Source organism: Pan troglodytes, chromosome 6 (assembly GCF_028858775.2).
Source record: "Pan troglodytes isolate AG18354 chromosome 6, NHGRI_mPanTro3-v2.0_pri, whole genome shotgun sequence".
In the NCBI taxonomy this organism is placed as follows: Eukaryota; Metazoa; Chordata; class Mammalia; order Primates; family Hominidae; genus Pan; species Pan troglodytes.
The window spans coordinates 76,242,371-76,265,758 of NC_072404.2; the positions used below are offsets into that span (position 1 = coordinate 76,242,371).

At 46.2% G+C, this 23,388-nt stretch overlaps 1 long non-coding RNA gene across 1 annotated transcript in view; it reads left to right on the forward strand.

The window, feature by feature from the left end:
- LOC129144585 (uncharacterized) overlaps positions 1–23,388 on the forward strand; it is a 163,453-nt gene that overhangs the window by 101,413 nt on the left and 38,652 nt on the right. The window contains exon 2 of the long non-coding RNA XR_008549022.2: positions 20,958–21,468. This is a non-coding gene — a long non-coding RNA (uncharacterized LOC129144585). The remainder of the gene's footprint in view (positions 1–20,957; positions 21,469–23,388) is intronic.

A 23,388-nucleotide genomic window follows, 5' to 3' on the forward strand; every position in this document is an offset into this window, starting at 1 on the left:
CTTGTGATGCCAAAAAGTAAATTACTTGGCTGGGGGGAAGAGGAAGGGCATGCCAGAAGGACATAGGAACCAGCCTGAAGGAGCCCTCAATGGCCAAATCTGGGCCAAGTTGGGCAACAAAATAAATAATGATAGTAATGCATTACAACGCATAGAATAAAAAATCAGTATCCAGAAGTCCACACTGGCATGCATGAGTAAATAATTACATAAATAAATTGAAGAGTGGGGAAAGCACTTCTTTACGGTAGAATTCTGATCATTAAATGTAGAAGGGATGACGGAAATAGGCAAACACCAGAGTAGTAAGTGCTTTAGGCAAAAATCAATGGATGCTGAAATGAGTGGGCAAAAGCGTGGCAAGAAAAGTGATACTCACATAATCTCAAAGTATATCCCCTTTGATACTTATTAGTTACAAAGAGAAAAATGGTAACTTTACAGTAGAGATCCCAGTAATCCCAATTTTATCAAGCGATCAAATTTAAAGATCACTATGGGTCGAGTATCCCTTATCGGAAGTGCTTGGGTCCAGAAGTGTTTTGGATTTTGGATGTTTCTGGATTTTGGAATATCTGCATGTACATAATAGGATATCTTGGGGATGAGACCCGAGTCTAAAGACAAAATTCATTGATGTTTTATTTACACCTTATACACATAGCCTGAAGGTAATTTTATACAATATTTCTAAACATTTTGTGCATGAAAAAAAGTTTTGACTGTGTTTTAACTGTGACCCATCACATGAGTCAGGTGTGGAATTTTCCACCTGCACTCTAAAAGTTTTGGGTTTTGGAGCATCAAGCCTCACAGATTTTGGATTTTCAGATGAGAGAGTCTCACCCAATAGAGAGAAGACACAGTGACATCATGAGCCTGCTGGCCTGATGCACTGAGAAGGGGACAGCCTCACATCTGTGGTGCTTTTGCCTTCAAATACTGAATTTAGATATGAGGAGACCTCAGATTGATCCAAACTTGGGGACATTCTAAAAACTAACTGGCTAGTACTCTTCAAAAATGGCAAGATCATGAAAGAACAGACTGAGAACTATTCTAGACAGGGGGATGTTTAAAGAGACCCAACAAATGAAGGCAACATCATATCCTAGATAGGATCTTGGATCAGATAAAGGCTGTTCGTGGAACAATCGGAGAAGCGTGAGAAAGATGTGTAGGTTAATTTACAGTATCTCATCAACTTTGACTAATGTAGATGAGTGCATTGTGCCTGTGTAAAATGCATTAATATTTCGAGAAAGTTGCTAAGGGTTTATGATAATTACTTGTACTGTGGGTGCAACTTTTAAAAATAAATTTGAATTTATTTCAAAGGAGTTTGAGACCAGCATGGGAGTTGGTCAAGCCCCCTCTCTACAAAGAAAAAAAGATTATTAGCCAGGTGTGGTGGCTTAAGCCTGTAGTCCCAGCTACTAGGGAGGCTGAGGTGGGAGGATTGCTTGAGCCTGGGAGGTGGAGGCTGCAGTGAGCTGTGATGGTGCCACTGCACTCCAGCCTGGGCAACATAGCGAGACCCTGTTCCATCCCCCAAAGCATAAAAAAGTTAAAAAATAAATTAAAACTATGCCTTATTTTTAAGAAGTTAGTATCTCCCTCTTGAAGCTCATCCCTCTCTTGACTTTTTCAAGCAACTCAATCCAAAAGAGTTGGTTTCATCCCCCCACCCACTGATTTGATCAGATCTTGCTATGGTTCCTCATGGCCACATGGTGTCGCTGTTGACACTCTGTCCTGCCTCATCTTGCCGGCCTGGCAGATCCAGCTCCCTGCAGAGGCCCCGGGGAATAGCCATGGATGAGCCACGCCCCCAATCCCGAGCTTGGCGAAGGCGCTCTAGGCTTGAATCCTCTGAGGTCGTCGTTCTCTGGGCTCAGCCCTTTCAGTTCACATCCAGAGCCTCCTCTGATGGACCAGCTCACCCTGGAAATCGACAGGCTGGGCACTGGTGTGCTGCCTCTCCCAGCCCTTGAACCCTCCGTCTTCCCCGCTTGAATTGCACATCTTCAAGACGCTACAGACACCCTAGCTCCTCTGTCCTGCTCCCAGGGGAGACTGTAGGGATGCAGCCCTCTAAGGGACACTCCTTCAGGAATTCCAAGGTGTCCACACTTGCTTCTCTGGGAGGGAGGAGCAAGCTCAGTATGACTTTCTGTGCCCTCTCTCATTAGACATGAGCTCAAAAATTCGAGCACTTCATTTATTCACTTTCTACAAAAAATATTTATCAAGTGTCGGCTTTGGACTGGGCTCTCTGTTCTAGGGATTAATAAAAAGATCTTGGCTGTAAATCTAAAGGCAGACGTCATGAAACAAATCAAGAGTTAAGACTCTGTAAGGATGGGGTGCTGTGGGTACCTGACGGGAAAACCTTGCTCACCAGGTCTAACCGTGGAAGCTGGCACTTGAATTGAATCCTGGAAGAAGAAAAGTACCAGCTGATATACAAGAGGAAGAAGGACATTTTTCTCTGCGGGAGCAGCAAATATTCAGACCCCGAGTCTGAACGAAGACACCCTAATGTGTTCCTACAACTGTCTCCTTTAGTGCTCCTTTAATGCATTTGACCTTATTCTCATTCCTCTTTTTTTTTTTTTTTTTTTTTTTTTTGAGACAATGTCTTGCTCTGTTGCCCAGGCTAGAGTGCAGTGGTGCAGTCATAGCTCACTGCAGCCTAGACCTCCTTGGGCTTGAGCAATCCTCCCGCCTCAGCCTTCTGAGTAGCTGGGACCACAGATGTGCACCATCATGTCTGGCTAATTTTTTTTTTTTTTTTTTTTTTTGAGATGGAGTCTCGCTCTGTCACCCAGGCTGGAGTGCAGTGATGTGACCTCAGCTCACTGCAACCTCTGCCTCCCGGGTTCAAGCGGTTCTCCTGTCTCAGCCTCCCGAGTAGCTGGGACCACAGGTGTGCACCACCACACCTGGCTAATTTTTGTATTTTCAGTGGAGGCAGGGTTTTGCCATGTTGGCCAGGTTGGTCTCAAACTCCTGACCTCAAGTGATCTGCCTGCCTCAGCCTCCCAAAGTGCTGGGATCACAGGCATCAGCCACAGTGCCTGCCTCTTGTCCAGCTTATTTTTATTTTTATTTTTTTGTAGAGATGGGGTCTTACTATGTTGCCCAGGCTGGCCTTGAACTTCTGGGCTCAAGTGATCCTCCGCCTTGGCCTCCCAAAGTGCTGGGATTATAGGTATGAGCCACCACGCCTGGCTTCTGTTTTATTTTCTGTTTTGTTCTTCTGCCTCTCCACACTGGTCTATGAGCTCTGGGTGGGCGGGCACCTTGTCTTCAATGTTGACTTTATTCCCAGTGCCTAGGACCAGGTAGAGTCTCAGCTTTAAAAAAGTGATCAATTAATGAAACTGCTTAATGTATTAGTTAGTGGCGATGCAAGCTGTGGCTCCATCTGGCTGGGGTGATGTTTAGGGGAGCAGCAACTTCCAAGGCTATAGAGTCTGGCAAAAGGTGGGTCACATAGAACCTTGTGTGCTGAGCCTGGGAGGAGCTTTTGCTTCATCTTGAAGCCAGTGGGGAGCCTCGGAATCTATTGACCGGAAGAATAAGGTAATTGCATTTGTCTTGAAGGCTAGCTCTGCTGCAGCCTGGAAGCTACCTGAGAGGGGTTAAGGGGAGAGGCAGTGAGAACAGCAGGAGGCTTTTGCTGAGATTTGGGCAAATGACAAAAAGGTCCTGAGCCTAGAAGATCTTGTGATGCCAAAAAGTAAGAAACTATTTGAGAAAACAAAAGTATGGAGGCATGTCAGAAGGACACAGGAACCGGCTTGAAGGAGCTCCCAGTGACCAAATTTGGGACAAGTTGAGCAACAAAGTAAAATAATGGGCCAGACGTGGTGGCTCATGTCTGTGATCCCAGCACTTTGAGAGACCGAGACAGGCAGATCGCTTGAGCCTAGGAGTTTGAGACCAGCCTGGGCAACATGGTGAGACCCCATCTCTACAAAAAAAAAAAAAAAAAAAAGGAAAAAAAAAAGAAAAAATACAAAAATTAGCCTGGCATGGTGGTGCACGCCTGTGGTCCCAGCTACTGAGAGGCCGAGACGGACAGATTGCTTGAGCCCAGGAGTTTGAGACCAGCCTGGGCAACACGGTGAAATCCCATCTCCACAAAAAAAAAAAAAAAAAAAAAATTAACTGGATGTGGTGGCCCACACCTTTAGTTCCAGTTACAGCTGGCCACTTACTAATGCACTTAATTGGAGGAGCTATACTAATATTATCAACTATTAATTTACCCACAGCTTCAAGTACATTCATTATTCTAGTTTTATTAACCACCCTCGAATTTGCTGTAGCCCTTTTTCAGGCCTACATCTTTACACTACTAGTAAGCCTCTACTTCCATGACAGCACATAATGACCCACCAAACTCATGCCTATCAGATTGGCCAAGCCTAGCCCCTGACCACTGATGGGAGCCCTTTCAGCACTACTAGTAGCATCCAGCCTAGCCATATGATTTCATTCTAACTCTGCTACCCTCCTGACTCCGCTACCCCTCCCTTCCCTTCCCTTCCCTTCCCTACTAACCAGTACATTAATAACATATCAATGATGATGTGATATTATCTGAGAAGGCACATTCCAAGGCCACCATACATCAATCATCCAAAAAGTTCTTCCATATGGAATGATCTTATTCATTGTTTCAGAGGTGCTCTTCTTCACTGGTTTCTTCTGAGCATTCTACCAGGAGGCTGAGGCAGGTGGATCGCTTGAGCCTGGGAGGTGGAGGCTGCAGTGAGCTGTGATTGCACCACTGCACTCCAGCCTGAACAACAGAGTGAGAACCTGTCTCAAAAACAATGATAGTCATGGATTATAACACATTGAATAAAAATCAATATCCAGGTGTCTACGCTGGCATGCGTGAGTAAAGAATTAGATGCATACTTTGCAGAGAAGGGAGAGTGATTCTTTACAGATTCCTGTGACTACTAGGTGTAGAAGGGATGATCTTCCAGGCTCAGGACTTCTAGGCTGTGAGGGGGCTGAAGAGAAGGACAGGTACTATGGAGGTAGCTGGGAGAACAAGCATGGCCCCGACAAGATGGCGGCACCCACCCAGATGGCCCAGCCATTCTCGGAGGAGAGAAGAGTTTGAATTTGAACACTTTAAATGGGTGGTGCCTGGGTGTGCGACATCCCGGATAAAATTCCATGGACAGCATAGGACCTGTGGGTTTGAAGATGAAAAGGAAGATAGGAGATGGTCAAGGAGATTTGGGACTTACCAAGGTAAAGATGGAGGTAATGCCGTGGGTGTGAATGGCGGCATCCCAAGGGAGAATGCCCAGCGCGTTAACTCTGGATGGAGCCACAGCGTTATCAACAGAGAAGAGAAAGAAAAACCCAGCAAAGGAGACTGAGAGAAGTCATGGAAACCAAGAGGCCGTGAATTACAGAAATCAAAGAAGACGTTTCTACGAGTGAGTAGTCCACAAGGTCAAATGCAGCAGCCAGATCCAGCCAAACAAAGACTGGATCCTGTCCCTTGGGTTAGACTGTCTGGGCTTTGGTGGTTGCAGAAGCAGCACTGGTGGAGAGGTGTGGTCAGAGCGAGATCGCGATGGGGTGAAGGGTTGGAGAGAGGAGACAGTCACTGCTCTAGCCCCATGGGTCCCTCAGTCCTTACCCCACCTCCCGTGAGCTCTCTCCCCATTTCCCGCCTTTGCATGCTTCCAGAGCCAGCTCCAAGCTGTCCCTCTCTCCTTATCTCACCTCTGTGGAAGACTTAATTCTTCCTTTATCTGCGTTGCTAAGATAATTCACTATACCTCTTAGGACACTTTTTTTTTTTTTTTTTGTCTACATAACCTGTAAGGTGAGCTATATTTATATGTAACCTACACTCACTATATTTATATATTTATTTATTTGGAGGTAAGGTCTTGCTGTGTCACCCAGGCTGGAGTGCAGTGGCACAATCATGGCTCACTGCAGCCTCCACCTCCCGGGCTCAAGCCATCCTCCTGCCTCACCCTCCTGAGTAGATGGGACTAGAGGCACGCACCACCACACTGGGCTAATGTTTAAAATTTTTCATGGAGACGGGATCTCCCTAGGTTGCCCAGGCTGGTCCGGTATCTCCCTAGGTGGCCCAGGCTGGTCCCAAACTCCTAGGCTCGAGCAATCTTCCAGCCTTGGCCTTCCAAAGTGCTGGGGTTAAGTGCATGAGCCACTGTGCCTGGCGTCATCTATATATTTATATCTGTGTGTCCCCATGTAGTTCCCTCCTTTTATCTGCTTCTTTACGACTCTCCGAGCTCCCTTCCTTCCTCCCTCCTCCCATATAATTAAGCAGAAACAGAAGCCCTAAGAAAGAAAAAGAGGCCCCAAGAAAATTCTTGGGTGTGGGAGGAAGAGTCTCTCAGGAGAGTTTGCAGGGCTGTTTTCTGTTGTCAGTACTAGGTCACTGTGGGACTTGGGGAAGAGAGAGAGAGAAAGAGAAGGAAGGAAGGGGGATCTGAAAGTGGGTGAAGGGAAGGGAAAGGGTTAGTACTGGCCACCCATAAGGCCCTTGGACAGTGGGCAGAGACTTGGCCATCTTGTAAGGGATGAAGCTCTCCGTGGAATCCTCCTTTCCCACCCAGATGGAACCAAACACATCATTGGGAATTAACTTTGGAGATGAGGCTCTAAAGGCTCCACCACTGACACAACTCTGTTGATCAGTAGACAGGGTATCTGGAGACCAGGGGCTGGGTTTTCCTTCCTGTCCCTCCAGTGCCTGTCCTAGCATTTGTTCCCTGCCGGTCCTTGGGAAATACTGGACCGAAAAGCAAAACAGATCATCCGGGCATTTGCTGGATTGACTTGGTTCCCCCGCCAATGAATCCTGCTCTCTTCTTTTTACCATTTCCTCCAACAAAGACATCAAAAGCTCAAAGAAAGAAGATCAGGGAACTTGGAAAGCCTCATCTGACAAGTGTGAGCCGACTCCCAGGGCCCTGTGCTGAGCAGGGCCCACTGGGCATTTCCCATCTCTGGAGAGGCACCCAGCCTCTCCTCTGAGCTCCGTCAGTCAGCCTAACATCCCACACTGCCATCGATTTTTCTGTCTTTCTACACTAATTAGACATGTTATTACTAATCTTTGGTAATCACCACAAGGGGCCTGTGGAAAGTCTCCGAGATTTCAATCTAGATTAAAAATAAGAAACATTATCACCTCTGGGACAATGCAGAGAAAGCACATGTTATTTTAATGTTTAAATCAATAAAGCTGTCCCGCTTCTGTTTTGTGCGAGTATTGATGAAATTTATAAAAATCCCATTTAAACTTCTCCCTGTCCATCTCATCCCTCCCCGCAGGGGCACGTGATTGATTTCTCAGAGGGCATCTGAGATGGAGGGGTACAAGAAAAGGCTGTCAAATACCCTTGTGCATTGGGGGCGGATAGGAGAGACCTAGGGGGGAAAGGAGGAGGCTTCAGGGACCTAGTTCCCGCTCTTTTATTTCCATTTCCATTGATTCCTCTTATTAAAGAAGCCTTTGAACCCACAAGAAAGAAAGAGAGAAAATCCTTTCTTCCTTAATTAATCTCTTTTCAAATTGTTAGATTGCAAACTTTGATTGCAAAACAACCTGGCTGCCCCAGGCAGATTAAATCAGGCGGGGGCAAGAGGAAGGGGAGGGGAGGGAAACGTCTTAACCAGGAATTCTGTCATTGGAGAGCGGAGAAAAGAAAATTATCTTCAAATGAAGAGAACACCATCTAGCACATTCTCTCAAACAACTGAAACTAATGTGTTGACACAGAAAGAGAAATGAGCCTACTTTCATTTTCTGCAGAGACAGACTGTAATTTGTAACATCTCTGATCAGAAATTGAGGCGGCATATGGACTCAAAGAGAAGTATAGCGCCGTTAACTTTTTGCCAGGCATAGTGGGGTAGGGGGAGGAGGAACCGAACACATTTCTATTGCCACGGAGATGCTGGCATCAGCTACCAGGACAGCTTGTGCACGCAGAAGGGTGGCGTCGTGTACCACAACTCGGGAGGGAGGCAGCCTGTGTTTGTGCGTCTCCTGTGTGTACGGAGACTTGTACTCAGCTAGCTGTGAGGTTGGAGGGGCCGGATACATTCCTCCGCTCCACCACCTGTGCGAGAGCCCCTGGCTCCAGGCTGGGCTGTCCCTCCCGATGTGTGGTGCAGGAGAAGAGCTTAACTGGCTTTTGGTGTGAGCTCAGCTTTATTCCAAGAGGAGGATCCCCTTATTGCTGAAATTTCCCAGGACGGCTGAAGTACTTGGCATGCTTCTAACCCTATGCCCCAAACATCTGTTTCCCCTGCAGACTGCCAGCTTCTTTAGGGCAGAGGTTACATGATCAAAATGATGATACTGTCTTGTGTTTGTAATCCCAGCACTTTGGGAGGCTAAGACAGGAGAATCACTTGAGGTCAGGTGTTTGAAACCAGGCTGGGCAACACAGTGAGACCCCATCTCTACAAAAGAAAATTAAAAAAAAATTAGCTGGGTGTGGTGGTGCACACCTTTAGTCCCAACTACTTGGGATGCTGAGGTGGGAGGATCATTTGAGCCCAGGAGTTTGAGGCTGCAGTGAACTGTGATCAAGCCACTGCACTCCAGCCTGGGCGGCAGAGAGAGACCCTGTCTCAAAAACAAAACAAATGATGATGGAAATAATCGTGATGGTGGTAATAATCATGAGGATGATAATCACCTTTACTCTACGTTGAGTACCTACTAAGTGCTGGTTCCAACTTAGGCACATCACTTACCTTTTCAGCAGCTTGTCCAATATCCTAGCAAGGTAATATTTTATGAATGAACAAAGTGATATGATGCAATGTCTTTCCCAAGGTCACTCAATCATTGGGTGGCAGAGTTGGAACTGAATCTCAAACTGTCCCCTCCAAAGCCACCTGTTTGCCAACCAGGCCATGTGTCTCCTGAGCTGAGCCCAGGTCTAGCACTTACTGATCCTTAATGATGTTGGCTGAAAGACAAGTGTCTTCTTTACTTCTGTGACTTCCTCTTTTGTGTGTGTGTGTGTGTGTGTGTGTGACAGTGTCTCACTGTATCAGAGGCTGGAGTGCAGGGGCTGGATCATAGCTCACTGCAACTATAGCTTCTACCCCCTGAACTTAAGCAATCCTCCTGCCTGCCGCCTCCCCTCAATCTCCCAACTAGCTGGGACTACAGGTTCATGCCACCATGCCTGGCTATGTAAAAACAAAAATTGTAGAGATGAAGTCTTGCCATGTTGCCCATGCTGGTCCCAAACTCCTGGCCTCAAGTGATCCTCCTGCCTCAGCCTCCCAAAGTACTGGGATTACAGGCATGAGCCACTGCACCCGGCCCTTCTGTGACTTCCAACTGCCTATTATTTTGACCTACTGTAGCTTCCAGCTTTAATGATATTCTCTTGGATAGAAAGACTCCAGTGGCCCCACCCCCCACGCTAAACCTTTTGAATGCACTTTAGTCTCACTCAGAAATTCCATGTCAATTAGTATTGTTCACAAGAAAGGAAAGACAGCATTCAATAGACCTACCATGAACCAGGCACTTTCTGTGTTTTATTTCATTTAGATTTCTATCATCATCATCACAACCAATTTTTACAGATGAAAAAATAGTCTCAGAGAAGTTCGGTGAGTAACTTGTCCAAATTATTGCAGTGAGCAAGCAGCCAAAGGCTAAATTACGGCCACCTTATTATTTTTTGACACCATGGCCTTCAGCAGCCAATATCACATTTTGTAAGATGAGGGACTCCAGGCTCAATACATTCAAGAGAATCACCTCTGACCCCTGCACTTTTTTTATTTTTATGCCGGGGTTCACTCTGTCACCCAGGCTGGAGTGGAGTGGCATGGCACGATCACAGCTCACTGCAACCTCAACCTCCTGAATTCAAGCAGATTACAGGCGTGAGCCACTGGGCCCAGCAAGACAGGAATTTTGATTAGAGACCCAGGTCCTGTGCTTGGCATGTCACCAGGTTTATTTATGACTTATTCATATTGATTGACTGATTGAGATAGGGTCTTGCTATGTTGCCCAGACCTGTCTCGATCTCCTGACCTGAAGTGATCCTCCTGCCTCAAGCCTCCCAAAGTGCTGAGACGACAGGCATGAGCCACTGTGCCCAGCTCCTGCCCATTCTTAGACTCAAGTTCTGCATTTCTAGCTGTCTCTTGGACAACTTGGTAGCATCTCAAACTCAACATCCACGTGGTCATAGAACTGAGTCCAGGTGAATAGGATGTGAGTGGATGTACCTGTTTCCATGTCGTGTGGCTCAAACGCAGATGTGGTCATGTACCAACTCCAAACCCAAGGACACAGATAAGGCCTAGGTCCCTCCTGGACTCCCTGGCACAGATCCTGTCTGCCCATTCTGAAAGGGTATGGAGAAGAGAAATGTGCTCCTCTCCTGTCAAAGCCACAGCATACTAGGGTTTCTTTGCAGAGCAGCTTGCTTGGTCTCCTTTGAGACAACTTCACTCCTTTTCCTCTATGAAACCGATCTGGTTCCCCCCACCCCCCAGATGACACTGGGGCAATAAAACACTAGATACATACTTGGAAGATGGAAGCATCCTGATAATGAAATGCTTCCCATCTCAGTGCATAGAAGGAAACCAGGATGTACGGATCACTTACTGGTGTCAGACATTTTCACAGATCTTATTGTTGTAGTTTAGATATGAGTGTCCTCCAGATCGCATGTTGAAATTTGATTCCCGAATTTGGAGGTGGGGCCTGGTGGGAGGTGTTTGGGTCACAGGGGTGGAGACCTCATGATGGCTTGGCACTGTCTCTGCAGTAATGAGTGAGTTCTCCCTGCATTAGTTCATGAGAGAGCTGGCTTTTTTTAAAAAAAAAAAAAGCATGGCACCCCTCTCTATTTTTTTTTTTTTTTTGAGACAGAGTCTCGCTCTGTCACTGAGGCTGGAGTGTAGTGGCGTGATCTTGGCTCACTGCAACATCCGCCTTCCAAGTTCAAGAGATTCTTCTGCCTCAGCCTCCCGAGTAGCTGGGATTATAGATGTCTGCCACCATGCCCGGCTAATTTTGTAATTTTAGTAGACACAGGGTTTCACCATGTTGGTCAGGCTGGTCTTGAACTCCTGACCTCAGGTGATCCACCCACCTTGGCCTCCCAAAGTGCTGGGATTACAGGCATGAGCCACTGCGCCCGGTCACCCCTTTCTTTCCCCCCACTTTCTCATTGTGTGATGCTGGATCCCCTTAGCCTTTCACCATGAGTGGAAGCTCCCTGAGGCCTCACCCAAAGCAGATGCTGGCATCATGCTTTTTGTACAACCTGCAGAACCATGAGGCAAACAAACCTCTTTTCTTTATGTTACCCAGTCTTCCTTTATATCAGCACAAAACGGACTAAGACACTTAGGATTAATCATACCATTTCTCTCTTTTTCTTTTCTTTTCTTTCTTTTTTCTTTTGAGACAGTCTCATTCTGCCGCCAGATAAGGACTGCTGGAATGCAGTGGCACGAACTCACTGCAACCTCCGCCTTCCAGGTTCAAGTGATTCTCCTGCCTCAGCCTCCTGAGTAGCTGGGATTACAGGTGCCCGCCACCATGCCCAGCTAATTTTCATATTTTTAGTAGAGGCGGGGTTTCACCACATTGACCAGGCTGATCTCAGTCTCCTGGCCTCAAGTGATCCAACTGCCTCAGCCTTCCAAAGTGCTGGGATTACAGGCATGAGCCACTGTGCCCAGCAATCATGCTGCTTCTTTAAGTTAAAGTTTTCAATGACTTTTGGATGAAGTTCAGTCTTGGCTTCTTCAAAGCCTTTTTGGAGCAGGCCAGGCTGGAGCTAAAGCATTGCGCTGGCACAAGGATGCACAGACTCCTTAGTGAGCCCCTCCTCAGCTGGGCCTCCATCCACCCCATTCACCTCTGCTGTCCCCTTCTTGCTGTTTTTCCCTTTTCACTTTCTGGTTCTATCCTTGTGCCTTTGGCTCAGGCAGGCCCCTCTTCCTGGAATGCCAGAGACATCTTATCTACCAGAAAGCTCGAACTCAACCTTTGAGACACTCTATTCCATTTCTTCCAGGGACTCTTCCCTTCTCTCCTCTTCCCTCCTGTGTTTTAGGCTCTCCATTGTACAAGTAGACACAGCTACCCCCGAGATCCTATGGTTCTTAGCTATCCACCCATAGTAGACTATGAGCTCTCTGATGGCAAGAACCTATTTTTTTTTTTTTTTTTTTTTGAGACAGAGTCTTACTCTGTTACCCAGGCTGGAGTTCAATGGCACAATCTCGGCTCACTGCAACCTCCGCCTCCTGGGATCAAGTGATTCTCTTGCCTCAGCCTCCTGAGTAGCTGGGACTACAGGTGCCCACCACCACGCCAAGCTAATTTTTGTATTATTAGTAGAGATGGGTTTCACCATGTTGGTTAGTCTGATCTCGAACTCCTGACCTCGTGATCCACCTGCCTCAGCCTCCCAAAGTGTTGGGATTACAGGCATGAGCCACCGCTCCCAGCCAAGAACCTTGCCTTATTCATTAGCTTGTGTAGATCCCAGCACAGTTCCTAGCACCTAGAAGGCTCTCAGTGAATATTGTATGAAATGATAACCCTGACAACAGTCATGTGAGGTCAGCATGATTTCTTTCCATTAGTAATCAGAAAATCTGACTCTGAGAGATTCTGACTTGCCCAGGAGCAAAGGTATCTAGTGTGAGGCTTGGGTTTTGAACATAGATCTGTCTGATGCCGAAATCCATGCTTTTTATATCCCTTTACAACTCCCTCTTGATATCTCTACCAAGTAGAGAGTGATTTCCTTTCAGAAAGAGGGATTTTCTGGATTAAATGTGTCTAGACATCTCTCTCATCTTAATGCGGATTTGTTCAGAGCAAAGCAGCATCTCCCAGACTGGTGGCAAAACTGAAATAACAAGCAGCAGCTGCCACCTCCAGCAGCCCTGGAAGCCTCATCTGCACAGCTCCCTTGGCGTGTTGTCCTCATGGGTTCTGGAGACAGCCCTGAATTTTTCTTTCCTTTCCCTCCCTCCCTCCCTCTCTCCCACTCTCCTTTTCTTCCTTCCTCCTTTTTTCCCTCCCTCCCTTCCTCCCTCCCTATCTCCCTTCCTTTTTCCCTCCTTCCTCCCTCCCTTTCTTCCTTCCTTCCTTCTTTCCTTCCTTCCTTCTTTCCTCCCTCCCTCCCCCTTCCTCCCTCTCTTCCTTTTTCCCTTCCTTCCTTCCTCCCTTCCTTTCTTCCTTTCTCCCCTTTTCCTTTCTTCTTTCCTCCCGTTGTTCTTTCTCCCTCCCTCCCTCCCTCCGTTCCTCCCTTCTTCCCTCCCTCCCTGCCTCCTTCGTTCCTTCCTTTCTTCCTTCCTTCCTCCCCTTCTCCTTTCTTCCTTGCTAGCACAAAACTAGGCTTTCCCTTCTGCAATTCCCACCTGGGGGACGTTGATTTATTTTGGGCATTGGCAGCAGAAAGTGCATCTTGCTGTGGCTTTCATTTTGGTGATATTTGAGCTGCACCAGCAGGTGGGGCCTGAAGCTAGTTTGGCTGCCATCAGCCTTGTTTCTGGAGGGCCTGGAATTCAGGAATGGCTTTCCCTTTCAGCTCCAACTTTCCTCTCCCCACCAAATGTTGATTTCAATTTGCCTGGGGTCTGGGTCCATCCAGACCCTGAGGGTTCCGGATGTTCTCCAGTTCCCAAACCAGCCTGCTCTGTGGCTTCTCTGAAGCTGTGGCTTGCTCATCCCAGCACCTAAGCCATCAATCCAGCTTTCTCTGGTGGTCGCGCTGGGCTAGAAGGTCGGGCGCAGGGCATGATTGTTGGGGCATAGGGCTTTTACCTGAAGCAGCTCCGATTTTCCAGCAGACACTACTACACACATTCGTCTCCCTGCAGTTCTTGAAGCCTGTTAGTTTTCTGTCCCATGCTAAACTATGAGCTCTTTGAAGGCAAGAACCTTGTTTTATGCATTGCTTTGTGTGGGTCCCCAGCACAACTCCTGGCACCTGGAAGGGCATCATGAATATTCAGTGATAATTGTAATCCTGTCAGTGGTCCTGTGAGCTCCCTATGACTAGTCCAGTTTATTTTTATTTTTCATTTTTTAGAGACAGGGTCTTGCTCTGTCACCTAGGCTGGAGTGCAGTGGTGCGGTCATAGCTCACTGCAGCCTTGACCTCCTGGGCTCAAGAGATCTCCCATCTCAGCCTCCTGAGTAGCTGGGACTATAGGCACTTGCCACCACATCTGGCTAATTCAATTTTTTTTTATAGACATGGGGATCTTGCTATGTTGCCCAGGCTGGTCCTGAACTCCTGGCCTTGAGCAATCCTTCTACTTTGGCCTCTCAAAGAGCTAGGATTACAGGTGTCAGCCACCCTACCTGGCCACTAGCCCAATCTATGTGTGGGTACTTGAAAAGTGGCCTTCGGGGAGAGAAGGAAGGTAGCATGTTTTCTACAAATGCACAAAGATTTTGCATTTGGTTCTAGTGTATACTTATGTAGATTATAATATTAAGAAAACATTTAAAATGAATAGCAGTGCTTCTTATATGCCAAGCACCATGCCAATGCATTATCTATAATTTGCTCTAAGTTCTCACAGCTACCCTTTGAGAAGGTGATATGCTTATCCACGATTTAAAAATCAAGAAACTATTATTTAGAGAGGTTAGAAATCACTTGGCTCAGAGTGGCCAAGCTGAGATTTGAACCCAGCTCTGCCTGATGTCAGAACAATTCTTTTCTTCTTGCTGATTCTCTACTCTGCTACCAGAGCTGATGTTTCCAGGATCTTCGATGCTGCCTCTGGCTCTGGGCCCTGCACAGAGACTCTTGCAAGAATGAGTACCCAAGCCCCCAAAGCGGAGGCTTTAAAAGAGTGAACTGTCGTGAAGTTTATTCTGATGCCAAAAGGGGGTTTGAGAGAGACTTAAAGAGCAATTGTGACTGTGCGTGGTGGCTCATGCCTGTAATTCCAGGATTTTGAGAGGCCAAGGCAGGCGGATCGCCCTGTCTCTACTAAAAAAAAAAAAAAAAAAAAAAAAAAAAAAAAAAAAAATTAGCTGGGCATGGTGGCGGGTGCCTGTAATCCCAACTACTCTGGAGGCTGAGGCGGGAGAATTGCTTGAACCCGGGAGGTGGAGGTTGCAGTGAGCCGAGATTGCACCATTGAACTCCAGCCCAGATAACAAGAGTGAAACTCTATCTCAAAAAAAAAAAAAAAAATATATATATATATACACACACACATATAAAAGGCAATTGCACCAGCTCTTATGTGCGACTGATAAGCTCGACTGTGAACTGTAACATAGGCAGCCCATAATGAATAAGGGAGAGATTTATTAGAGGATGTCATATTTGGTTAAGTACTTTATATGTAAGATGAGTATTTCTCTTGTACATATTACATTTTCAATGGGTTTCCAACCATTTCCAATCCATTATTTTTAACTCCTTGCATTATATTGATGGTAAATTAATTACGACAATTACAAGTCAAAAAACCCATATTGTCCAATTATAATTTAATTCATTTTAGCTCCTCTCTTTGAGTTTGGATAAAAAGCTAAAGCACTTTAGAAAATGCTGTAATTTTCTCTAAAATCCTGTCATTGGGTTTCATATTTCTGTGGTGGTTTGAAGACAGGATGGAGATTCGATAGGGGACTGGGCTGGCAACCCAGGCAGCATCCCTCAGGGTAGTCCGGAAGCCTGTGTTCAAATCCAGCTTCAACAATCTGCTAGAATTGCAACAAAAACAATAATTGACAAGTGGGACTTAATTAAACTGAAGAGCTTCTGCACAGCAAGAGAAACTATTAAGGGAGTAAGCAGACAACCTACAGAATGGGAAAGAATATTCACAAACTCTGCATCTGACAAAGAACTAATGTCCAGAATCTATAAGGAACTTGAACAAATCAACAAGCAAAAAATAAACAACCCCATTAAAAAGTGGGCAAAGGACATGAACAGACACTTCTCGAAAGAAGGCACACAAGCAACCGACAAATATATGGAAAAATGCCCAGCATCACTAATCATCAGAGAAATGCAAATCAAAACCACAATGAGATACCATCTCATACCAGTCAGAATGGCTATTGTTAACAAGTAAAAAAATAGCAGATATTGGCAAGGCTGGGAGAAAAGGGGACATATATACACTGTTGGTGGGAATGTAAATTAGCCCAGCCATTGTGGAGAGCAGTTTGGAGATTTCTCAATGGAAGAGTTAGACACCATTCAACCCGGCAATTCCATTACTGGGTATATATTTCAAAGGATAATAAATTGTTCTATAAAAACAGAACAATTTATTTCCCTTAGAATATATACCTGGTAAGGCCAAGTTTCATTGACATGTATGCGTATGTTTGTCACAGCACTATTCACAAGAGCAAAGACATGGAATCAACCCAGGTTTCCATCAGTGATGGATTGGACAAAGACAATGTGGTGTATGCACACCACAGAATACTGTGCAGCCATGAAAAAGAAAGAAATCATGTCCTTTGCAGTAGTATGGATGTAGCTGGAGGGCATTATCCTAAGCCAATTAATGCAGGAACAGAAAACCAAATACTGCATGTTCTCACTTATAAGTGGGAGCTAAACATTGGGCATGCACGGACACAAAGTTGGGAATAATAGATGCTGTGGACTATAAGAGGGGATAGAAAGGGATAGGGGCAATGAGTGAAAAACTGCCTATTGGGTACTATGCTCACTACCTGGGTGATGGGATCATTTTTTTTCTTTGAGGTGTGATTTCTTTTTGATTTCCTTTCTCATTTGTGTACCATGTGGAGGCCCTGGTCCATCACAGATCCCATGAGGCTGTCCAAGTTTTGAGGCTTTTCTGGTACTAGCATTAGTGGCCCTCAGGGAGGTCCCCAAGTGATGTAGGCCCTGATTTAGGGTCACAGTCCCAAACCTCAGTATCACACAATATACCCACATTACAAACCTGCATATGCACGTGTATCCCCAAATCTAAAATAGATGTTGAAAAACAAAGCAAAACCAAAAACCCAATCTGCTAGTTGTAACCTTGGACAGGCACTTAATCTCTCTGTGCCTTTGTTTTCTTATCTGTAAAATGGGGTTAGTGACAGAGTTCCCACTTCACAGGGCCATTTTGAGGATTAAATGAGTTAGCATAGCTAACACCCCAGGAACACACAGTGAGCACTGCTATGGTTTGGCTGTGTCCCCACCCAAATCTCATCTTGAATTGTAGCTCCCATAATTCCCACATGTCATGGGAGGAGCCTGGTGGGAGGTGATTGACTCATGGGGGCGGGTCTTTCCCATGCTGTTCTCATGATAGTGAATAAGTCTCACAAGATCTGATGGTTGTAAAAAGGGGAGTTTCCCTGCACAAGCTCTCTTCTCTTCTCTGCTGCCACGTGAAACATGCCTTTCACCTTCCACCATGATTCTGAGGCCTCCCTGGCCATGTGGAACTGTAAGTCCATTAAACCTCTTTCTTTTTTTAAATTTCCCAGTCTCAGGTATGCCTTTATCAGCAGTGTGAAAATGGACTAATACAAGCACCCTGTAAGTCTTGGCTCTACTTAAGGCTGCTAGGCTCTAGGGGAAGGATGACAGGTAGTTTTATCTCATGAACCAATTTTAGCCAATTGATAGTGCTTTTCTGAGGCACGATGTGAAAACAGACCCAAAGACCCAGGCTGAGCTCAGCATAGAGTGCAGGGATCAATGGGCAATGTCTGCCATGGGCCAGGCATGGTGACTCATGCCTGTAATCCCAGCACTTTGGGAGGCTGAGGTGGGAGGATTGCTTGAGGCCAGGAGTTCAAGATTAGCCTGGGCTACATGGCAAAACCTTGTGTCTGAAAAATAGCTGGGCATGGTGGTGTATGCCAGTAGTCCCAGCTACTTGGGAGCCTGGGCAAGAGGATTGCTTGAGGCCAGGTGTTTGAGATCAGTCCGGGCAACATAGTGAGACCCTGTCTCTACAAAAAAATTTAAAAAAATTTAGCCAGGCATGGTGGTGCATGCCTGTAATCTAAGCTACTAGGGAGGCTGAAGTGGGGGGATCACTTAAGGCCAGGAGTTCAAGACCAGCCTGGGCAACATAGTGAGACCCTCTCCTTAATTTAAAAAGTAGCTGGGCATGGTGGTATGCATTTGTAGTCCCAGCTACTTGGGAGGCTGAGGCAGGAGAATGGCTTGAGCCCAGGAAGTCAAGGCTGTAGTGATCTATGATGGCACCACTGCATTCCAGCCTGGGCAACAGAGCAAGACCCTGTCTCATTAAAAAAAAAAACAAAGTCTGCCATGGACACAGCTGCTGGAAGAGGTGATGAGTAAGAATCAAGCTCTGCTAACGAGGGGACTGAGCTTCTTTTAATTCCTCCTAAATCCTCAGTACTCAGCACAGCATGTGGCACCTACTAGGCCAGTTCCTGATAACAGCCCTGTGTCCTCACACAGGACTGCCCGAGGCTGGTCCTGTCCTGCACACCTCAGTCTTTCAGCCAACAAATTGCTCTTTTTCTGCTTCAGCCAGTTTGGGCTGGGTTTTCTGTCATGGGAAATAAAAACGTCTTAACTGATCCAAACAGAAAACCATGTCCTTTTGAGGGATTTGGCGAGACCATCTCTACAGCTGATGCTGTCAGAGCATGACAGCCTGATGCATCCAGCTCTACTCTTGGAAATAACATCCCCTAAACCATCTCATCATGTTAATTGCATCCTGGGCTCTGAGAATTCCTCCCAGTGGACAGGTCGGTGATCAAGGTCACCTATATCCATGCCGGCCATCACTTTCCTTGACTCATTTCTTCTTAGGATATTGTGAATGTCATTGATTGGGCCTCAGATAAGCCATCTTGTTCTTGCCTTCTGCCTGGGTCTGTCTCTTGAGATGATTTTATACATATCCAATCTCATCTGCCATGTCTTAATTTTATTAACGAAGCTCTCCAAATCCTGGGAGGCTCTTGCTGTCATCTCATACTGTGCACAAGTGGGAGGGTTTCCTAGGCTGACTTGCCTGTTCCCTGAAGCATCGGAAACCTGCATAAGGGTTAGGGATGGAGCCAACATCACTTGGCTTTGGCCAGAGCCTTTGTATCATTTTAACCTATTTATTTATTTATTTATTTATTTATTTATTTATTTATTTATTTTTTGAGACAGAGTCTTGTTCTGTCGCCCAGGCTGGAGTGCAGTGGCACAATCTTGGCTCACTGCAACCTTTGCCTCTGGGTTCAAGTGATTCTCCTGCCTCAGCTTCCCTGAGTAGCTGGGATTACAGGTGCCTGCCACCATGCCCGGCTAATTTTTGTATTTGTAGCAGAGGTGGGGTTTTGCCATGTTAGCCAGGCTGGTCTCAAACTCCTGACCTCAAGTGATCCACCCACCTCAGCCTCCCAAATTGTTGGGATTCCAGGCGTGAGCCACCGCATACTGCCCATTTTAATCTCTTGAAGGCCAGGCCTCACTGATTGGCATACGAGGCTGGTCTTGTCCTATCACCAACTGCTTCACACCTTCCTTCCTGATTCTGCCTGTTTTACCCTCACTGTTCCTTCCCTGGAGGGTTGCATCCCACAGTCAATGAGCATTCCAGTCTTCAGGGATCTCTTTCTGTTCTGAATCTCTGGAGCAATGTCAATGTCAGGTCTGGCATGAACACAGGGTCTCTCTTACTAGACAGGGACCCTTGAAGGCAGGGACCATGTCTTAGTCATTGCTGTATGCCCAGCTCTTGCAAGGCCTGGGCAAAACAAAAACAAAAACAAAAACAGTCTGGCGCCATGGCTCACGCCTGTAATTCCAGCACTTTAGGAGGCCGAGGTGGGCGGATCACAAGGTCAGGAGATCGAGACCATCCTGGCTAACACGGTGAGACCCCATCTCTACTAAAAATACAAAAATTAGCCAGGTGTGGTCACGCACGCCTGTAGTCCAAGCTACTCAGGAGGCTGAGGCAGGAGAATTGCTTGAACCCAGGAGGCGGAGGTTGCAGTGAGCCGAGGTTGCACCATTGCACTCCAGCCTGGGCGACAGAGTGAGACTCCATTTCAAAAAACAAAACAAAACAAAAACAAACCCTAGTCAAAGTCAAAGACACGTTCACATGTAGGAGACAAGGTATTGTAAGGATACGAAGTCAACTCCATTGGCCTGGAGGCCAATCTATTTCAGTCTCACTGGGTCTGACGATAATCTTGGATCCTCTTGCTTTCTTCCGGCACACCATGTTGTATTCATGCCTCTTCACTTTCTCAAGCTCTTCTTTTTCCTGAAATCGTTTCTCTCCTTCCTGACCTGCTTCACCCCCAAGGGTCTTCCAGGCTAACTCTAGTGTGGTATGATGTGTTCTGCCTGCATTGTGCAACCTCACAGGAACCCAGTCTGCAAGGCTGTGTCCAGGCCTGAAGCATCCCCAAAGCCTGATATGTGTCTTGTTCATCTCTACAGCTCTTAGGCCTAGCACAGATGCCAGTGAATAATGCCAGTGAATCACTGGGGACCACCTGGCCATCACCGGAGCTCTGTGATACCACAGAGGCATCCTGGTGCAGGGAGCAGTCACTTCCTGTCCCATTCCTCCTTCTCTTATTTCTAATTAGAATTTCTCAAAATTCCTGGTTATGTACAAGGGTAGACCAGGTCATTTTCCTGCAGTTTGACACTAATGAAAGCCGCTAGACTGCCTGAGCAGCACTGTCCCGGGCTGGGCTCTTAATCTGCTTATGCCTTTCCCAGCATGGTGAGGACACAAAACTCACTGGCCTGGGGCCAGGAGGACAGTCAGCAGCAAGAGACACCCTAGAATAAAATTAAACCATGTGACAATTTTTTAAAAACCTTTTCTTCCCCCAGTGTCACCAGCACATGGAAAATGCTTTTATTGTTTTCTTTTCTTTCTTGTTTTTGCAGGAGGCTTCTCTCCCACAAGACCCCCCAACTAAGACGGAGCAAGAGAAAACAAAGAAAAACAGAGATGAATGAATAAGAAGCAGAGGAAATGCTGAAGAGAAATAGATTGAGAGCAGAACACAATGGATTAAAGGATTCTGGACCCAGGCTAAGAGAAGGATGCTTATTTATGGGACACCTGTATCAAATCAACAGCCAGTTGGCCAGGCATGGTGGCTCACACCTGTAATCCGAGTACTTTGGGAGGCTGAGGCTGGCGGATCACTTAAGGTCAGGAGTTCAAGACCAGCATGGCCAATATGGTGAAATCCTGTATCTACTAAAAAAACCAAAAAAATCAGCTGGGTGTGGTGGCGGGCACCTGTAGTCCCAGCTACTTGGGAGGCTGAGGCAGGAGAATTGCTTGAACCTGGCAGGCGGAGGTTGCAGTGAGCAGAGATGGCATCACTGAACTCCACCCTGGGTGACAGAGTGAGACGTTGTCTGAAAACAAACAAAGAAACAAACAAAGGTACGTTAATTGGTGTTGCATGCAGGTGTATATGCCTGCAACACAGACACTGATATACGTTGCCTTAAAATATATACATGACTTAAATGTATACATTAATTTTAAAGACATATCCTGCATTAACCTATCCTGGGCTGCAAGGGAAAGACCTATTGTCAAGCCATGAGACCTATCTCCTATTTCCATGCATCCCTTGAGGTGCCTGCTACCCATAGCATTTTGTTTGTTCAATCTGCTGTAATGCAATTTTACTCTATACTTTAGCTTAATTGGTGAAGTGTGAAGAAACAAGGCAAATATTTGTGCAGCTCGAATGTTGCTCTTGTAATTAGGAGGTAGTATTTCTCGGTGTCTGTGTCGGAATGGCAATACACAGTCAGGGGAATTGATTTGCTTTGGGAATCAATAGATGTGGTTTCCATTGGCAGAGAATTTGAGGCTTCCTTTTGGAAACAGGAGGATCCAGGACAGCTCAATCTCTAAACGCCTGGCTCCATTTAACATGGCAACTGGGCAGAGGTGTTGTTTCCAAGTTGGCTGTTTTTTGGCCCAAGAATGGTGCCAGTAAGCTTGGTGTTAATCTTGCAGAAACACAGAATCTAAAATATGGTTCCTGCTTCCTGGACTACTTCCTCTGCTGGACAATTCCTGGGTACCTTGCAAAGCCAATGTCTATGAAAAGCCTCCCTCTGCTATCAGGTTGAGGGATCCCGTGTCCTCTGTACATCCTTGGCACCTGTATTCTGTTCACCATGTCTTGGAGGTAACACACATCTACCGCACTGAGCCACAATAGCCATTGCATATATATGTATATGTATTGGCCATTGCATTTTTTAGATCTCTTTGGTTGCAGCCAGTAGGAACCCACTTGAGCTAGATGAAAACCTAAAAACTATTTATAGGGACATATGGGTACTTTCACTACCCATACCGCAGTCAATCAGAGGCTGAAGTGGAGACTTGTCTTGTTATCACAGGAGTGAGGATGTGGCCTGTGTGCTGCCTCATCTTGCCTAGAACTGGCTGTACCTGCTATTCTTTTGCTTGTACCTTTAGCCTTGGTTACCCTAATTCTCTATCTATCTATCTATCTATCTATCTATCTATCTATCTATCTTCTATCTATTATCTATCTATGTATCTATCATCTGTCTTCTATCTATCTATCTATCTAATCATCTATCTTATCTATTATCTATCTATATCTTCTATTAATTGTGGGTTTTTTTTTGGAGGACTCTGACAAAAAGATAAACTTTTACAAGACAGTTTATCAGATTTTGAGTATTTTTTTCCCAAAGGTATTGAATCTGAAGGTTCAACCAGAGGAGAACACCGAGGTTCTTCTCTTCCTTCCTCTTTCCTCTCCCAGGCCTCCAATGCTCTCCTCTCTTTATCAAGCAGAACAAAAATGATGACATCCATGGAAGAAAAAAAAATGGAAAGTGTTGGGGGAGAGGAGGGAAGGGAGGGAAAGCAGGAGGGCTCTGGAGCACGGAGGGTCAACTCTGCTGGTCCACGTGGCCACTGGAGGCACCCTGAGAGTCTGCAGAGGAGGGGCCCTGGGAATAAGTAAACTAGAGTGGTGACTTCCCTGCATGTCTGATTCCTCATTGCACAGGGACTTTATATGAGTTGGACTTCATTGCTTGAAACTGCAGTGGAGAAGAGCTGAACCTGATTTATCTTTCTTTCATATCCATACCCATTTATTTGCCAGTGAGGGAGGATACCTTCCCTCCTCCACATCCTCAACCCTGCCCTTCAGTCCAGATCATGAACAGATGCTGGGAACCGACACCTGATTCTTCCAGTGTCAAACACAAGCAGGTGGACAGAGCCACCACAGAGCCAGTGGCCAGTTGACAGGCATCCTGTATTCCAGTATTCCATCCACACACTCTTCAATGGGGTCAT